Below are 6312 nucleotides of genomic sequence, written 5' to 3'. Positions count from 1 at the left end.
TCCTTACCAGGTGAAGGAAAAGGTGAGTGAGCTCGACTATGTGATTATGACATTTGACAGAAAGAAAAAAACTCGTCTGTGTCATGTTAACATGCTCAAGCCGTACTGTGAGAGGCAGCCAGATTCGTCTGGACAAAAGTCGGCTGTGTTAATTGTTTCATCCGCAGATTCCCCGGGGGTTAAAGAGCAGGAGCTGTCCGGTGCTGAATCTCTGACCTGTCCATTGCCTTCTGCCGTTCCTGATAACGCTGTCGCTTTATCCACACTTGAGGAGGAGGATGGGGTTAATTTTCCTTCTTCAGAATTGGTGGCAGGAAGGTTGAAAAATTCTGAAATAATGCAAAACCTTGATTCATTTTCTTTCCTATTTGAATGTTACCGAACGCGCTGATGTGAGTAACATTATTCGGACGTACGGTAATCTGTTTTCTGATGTTCCCTCTCGTACTACGCTGATCGAACATGATATTGATGTTGGCAATTCTTTGCCTATTAAACAGCATGCGTACCGGGTAAGTCCTGAGAAACGAACTCTGCTGCAAAAAGAGGTGACTTTCATGCTTGATAATAACATCGCAGAGCCAAGCTTCAGTCCTTGGAGCTCGCCTTGTTTGTTGGTTAAAAGGTCGGACGGAATGTTTCGTTTTTGTACTGATTTTAGACGCGTGAATGCTGTAACAAAACCAGATAGTTATCCATTGCCTCGTATGGAAGATTGCGTGGATCGCGTTGGAAATGCTGCTTTCGTTACTAAAATCGACCTGCTTAAAGGTTACTGGCAAGTGCCTTTGTCAGATCGTGCGAAAGAGATTAGTGCATTCGTAACACCAGACCATTTCCTACATTACACCGTAATGGCTTTCGGTTTACGAAACGCACCGGCAACTTTCCAACGGTTAGTAAATCGTGTCATTGCTGGCATGCATAATGTTGAAGCGTATCTGGATGATTTGGTTGTTTACAGCGCGTCTTGGTCAGAGCATTTAGAACAACTTGATTTTTTGTTCCGTCGTCTGTCTCTTGCTAACCTCACGGTTAACTTAGCCAAGTGCGAATTTGGTCGAGCAAAGGTAACGTATCTGGGAAAGATTGTTGGTGGCGGAGAAGTTCGTCCTGTTGAGTCTAAGGTTGAGGCTATTATTAATTTCCCTGCGCCTACGACGCGCCGAGAACTTCGTCGATTCATTGGCATGGTTGGGTATTACAGGAGTTTTTGCAAAAACTTTTCTGCTGTGTCCTCTCCCTTAACGGATCTTCTTAGCCCCAAAGTACCATTTAAGTGGACTGAAATGTGTCAAACGAGTTTCGAAAAAATCAAAGCGCTTCTGACTAATTTTCCTGTTCTCGCTGCTCCTGATTTTTCGTCCCAGTTTCTACTTGCTGTTGATGCAAGTGATGCCGGTGCGGGAGCGGTTCTCCTTCAACGAGATCAATTTGGTGTTGAGCATCCCGTTTGCTATTTCTCACGCAAATTTAATAGACATCAACAGAATTACTCCACCATTGAGAAGGAGGCGCTCGCGCTTATCCTTGCACTTCAACATTTCGATGTTTATATTGGTTCTGTTTCATATCCTTTGATTGTTTACACAGATCATAATCCCTTAGTCTTTTTAAATCGAATAAAGAATAATAACCAACGTTTGATGCGCTGGAGTTTGTTACTACAGGCTCGTGAGTTGGTAATTCGACATATTCGTGGTAAGGATAACCTTATTGCTGACGCCTTATCCCGTGTCTAAATTGAATAAATTGTATGTACTCTTTAAAGTAAAGAAGGTAAGATCATTTCTTTTCTACAATTTATTCACTTAAGGGTGAGGGTGTTACGTGGCTGTGTAGTTTGTTTTAAAGACCCATAGGTGGCGTTGAGCTCTGGATTGGTGGAAGCATGATGACGTTACCGAGTTTCCGGCATAAATAAGCGTGGATGGCGTCAATGGAGTCTCTCTCGCTGGGCTGGTCTCGCTGGTGTCTCTCTCTGCGTTCTTCCCTCGATGCGGTCCCTTTGAACATCTATCGTCCGCTCTCATGGGGCGCTTAGTCTGTGTTTTGTTGTAGTTTAGTTTGTTTTCTTGATTTTTCATTGTTTTGTTTGATATGTTTTCTTTATATGGTTAATGTTTAATTTTAACAGTAACGGGTAGAGGATTTGCTTAAACAGGTCACTGTTTATTAATGTAGTAAGTATAGTGAAGGAAGCAGAGGCCCGGAAGACTCACTCTTTTGCTTTATCGGAAGCTAGGTAAGAACTATTGGTGAGAATAGCCAGGCAGGCGTTCTTTGTTCCTTTGGCGGTTTTTCCCTACCTGTTTACTGTTAATTCCTTTTGTTAATATTTTGTCTAATTTTGTTTGCAACATTATTTATGAATTGTTTATTCCTTGTTTCTATTATAATTAAATGAGGGCAATCGATTGTCCTGAAAATTAACTACCGGTGTCTGTGGCTCTTGCATGTGTGCGGTCCATGTCCTAATTGGAGTTATTATTTTAAACGAGCTGTTAACTCGGACATGGGCCGTAACAATACCACATACTCTCTCTGACATTCCAATTTGTAACATGATGCAAGAGATTTTTTTTTACTTTTACTTTTCTTTTCCTTTTTACTTTTTTTTTTTTTTACTCACACAACTAAAACATGCACATTATAGTACCAAAGTATGACATCATCACTCCAACATTACTCTATTGTCAGTGTATATCACAGAACATCAGATCTATGATAGCTCTATGATAGATCTGTGACAGCACTTTTGCAACATCATGAGACCCACAAACACTAAGTGGGTGTGAATTGGTCATCTTAATGTGCTCAAAATTTTGCTACCAAGTTAAACAGATTATACAGAGATTGATGTTATAAACTTGAAGCTCTATTTAGATTTTTCCTGTCTACTCAGTTGAGAGTTATGCAAGAACTGTTCTTGCTTTAATAAAGATGATGAGAGACTCTACTGGGCTGATAATAGCTGGTATTCGGTCAAGTTTTGTTATTGCTCTCCTATTAGGGGTGTAACGATACGCTCAGGTCACGATACGGTACATATCTCGATACAGAGTTCACGATACGATACGTATCACGATATTTTGAACAAAATGAAACTGAAATTCAAACAAGATTTATTAAAAAAACATGAACAAATTTCAATAATTTTCCTTGTTGTACATACAAGATCACATTTCAATAAAATAAATAAATATACAATTTTAATAAAAACCTTCTGTATTCAAATTAACAGTTGAATAGGGCTGTCTGTCACTGAAAAAAAAATGTTAAATTTAACATGAACTTAGAATTATGAATAGGGGCCGTTCACATATCGCGTCTAAAAACGTGTGGAAGGCGCGGCCGCACCGCTTCTCCTTCTTTCCAAAGCGCTTGCGCTCCTGTGGCGTCGGTCGTTGCTATGCAACCATGAACTGAGCTCTCCAAGAGGATCAGGATGTTTCTGCAAAGGATAAATGATTTCTAGCCCTTGCATTAGTTTTACTACGAGATATATTGATGGAGATAAGATATAAAAACCACCATGAACAGCTATGATCAGCTATGATCAGCTGTTCGGCTGAGCTTTTGATGTTTTGTTACGGAAAGGCCCTAGCTGATCGGTTGATTCTTGTCACACGACCTGACTTGCACGCGGAAAAGACGCAATATGTGAACGGCCCCTAACTTAAAGCAAAGTATCGCAAGCGTCTTTTGCTTTTCTGTGAGCACAGCTGTTGCTGTGCACTGCGGTGAAAGAAAGCCACGACTTTTCTCACGCGACCATGCAAGAGACTGACATGAGAAACGTTTAAACCTGCTTGCAAGATTCAACGTGTGCCCGAAACACTTACTGAACTAGAGAGCTGATTGAGACACACCATCTACGATAAATCGTTACACCCCTAATACTTATAGTAATTTAAAAATGTGGTAGCATTGGATCTGGACAGGAAGGATAACTCTGGGAGTTGGAAGGGGTGTGTCGCGATTCTGCCTTCTCACATCGCGATACAGGTTCGTGGACCTGCGTATCGCGATTTCGGTTTCATATCGCATATCGTTACAGCCCTATCTCCTATAGACTGAAAAGAACAAAGTATAGTTTGTACAGTGAATTTAGTGCAAACATTTAGCAAGCAGCTGTAGTGGCTGTACATGGCAGTGAAATAGACTCAATACTTTCACCTCATACAGCAGTATGACTCACCATATGGGACCTGGCTGAGAACACATTTGGCATTTAGTTTGTTGTAACTGGACAAAATTTGATTTCAGAGCTTTATAAACAAAATGTTTTGGGACTCATTAAAGGAAGACTTTTTTTTTTTTTTTTTTTTTTTTTTTTTTACTGATTTCTGCAAAATAAGAAATGAAAGTATCTGCTTTGCTTATCTTCTCAGGCCATCACAACCTTCAAGAAATAGCTGAAGAACACAATACTTTCATAACCAAAAAACAAGAGCACTGTCTATAAATTACACTTCTCTTAGCACCTCCTCTCTCTCTTTTCCCTGCTCAAACTTCTTCACGCTTTACTGTTCTATGGAAACTCAGTATTGTGGTAGTACTAATATTATTAGCTTCTGTAAATTGCTGGTTTTAAATTCTTCTAATTTGTAAGTCACTTTGGATAAAGGCCTCTGTTAAATGATTAAATCATTAATTTAATCAGGCATTTCTGTTGAGGTGTTTGTGGTGGTTCTAGCACAGAAATTCCTGAGGACATATGTCCTTTCCAAATAATTTTGGTTGTGGTTTTTATCATGACCGTAGGAAAACATCAGTTCTTCCAATTGAAATATGAATTTCTAACATAGCTTCCACTTTCCTCCTATGATCTCCTGTCCATCTAACATATGGGTGAGAATGAGATCCCCAAAGATGGGGTCAAAGGTTTTTGGTTTCAGACAGGATATTAAGACAACGTTGTACTGTCAAGACTATATTTCCTTTTCTTGTTTGTTAATGATACGTAACATCAGGGAGCAAAAGATGGTGGTTATGAGGGATAATTGACAAACAGTGATTAAAAACAACACATCATATCCTCCATCCTTCCCCAAAAGTTGTAAAGAACTCCAAAACATGTTGTTCTAGTGTTAAAAGATGAGCAAAGCATTCAAAGAGCTTTTGATACCAGCATATTTCTTTAAAGATAAAGAGAGGACTTCAAACTGTGTTGCATATCAGGATTCAAAAAAGGTAATAGGAGGAAAGACTTGGAGCAAGGAAGAAGAGGATAAATCATCTTTCATTGTTGTTCAGTCTTGTTTTATAGTCTATGCTGGTCTTTATGTAGGTCAGTTGAAATCAGACTGTTTTGGCCACTGACAGAACAATGCTTTCTGCTTGATGTAATAGCACTAGTCTGTCTCACTACCCACAATGCACAGCCCTGATCCCGCTCTCCAAGTTATATACTCATCCGATCGAGGTCAGACTGCCTTAAAAGGCCAGAGACGGCAAGCATGCAGCTGTTACATTCAACAGCTTGAAATATTACCTCTTTTTTTCCGTTTTTCTCTGCTTTCGTTGTCTCAAGAGTTTAAAAATATTTCATTTTTTAAATTCCTGTGTGTAGACATTTATATTGTCAAACTAAGGTATCAATTGGGCCAAACAAGACTTTTGAGATGATTATTAAAGGCACAATCTAAGATTTTTGCAATAAAATATCCAAACACCATTAGCACAGTGTTATATATTTTGTTCACTTGTGTATTTACATTATCCCACATGTTTCCAACAATGTTTAAATCCAGAGAAATTCACAATTTTAACCAGTGTATCATCCCTCCTCATTGCATTGCCTGTTAATGGTGTCATGTCCACGTTATCCTTGGTTTCCGCTTTTACTGCCGTGGAAACCATGGCAACACAGTGAGTCTCATGAAAAAATGCGGAAGTAGTAGTTGTAGCGTCTAGCCTCTCTGTTGTTGTGTCGCACAGTCTTCATGGACCACAATTATTCATTATGATTTGCAGTAGGTTCTGTCGCCAAAGATAACTCCAAGAAATGTAAACGTATGGGTAAATCAAATGACCCAAGAAGAGATTTGGACAAGAGGAGAAATAAAACGTGGATCAATATCGGTGTGACATTTCCTAACACTGTTCAACAAGTCTCGTGAACAAGTCTATAGCAGTAACTAAAAACAGTATGTGTTACATAAATAGTAAGTCAGCCTTTTTGCAAATGCTGTGGGTACGTTTACTTGTAATATGATTGTTTTGAACATGTAAAACTGCGCTGCGTTACTCCACCATTTAATTCGACAAATAAAGTGACATGTATGAGTAGTAATTTAATCAAAAGTA

This window comes from Megalobrama amblycephala, linkage group LG4 (assembly GCF_018812025.1).
Source record: "Megalobrama amblycephala isolate DHTTF-2021 linkage group LG4, ASM1881202v1, whole genome shotgun sequence".
Lineage (NCBI taxonomy): Eukaryota > Metazoa > Chordata > Actinopteri > Cypriniformes > Xenocyprididae > Megalobrama > Megalobrama amblycephala.
Note: the sequence above shows the minus strand (reverse complement) of the source record.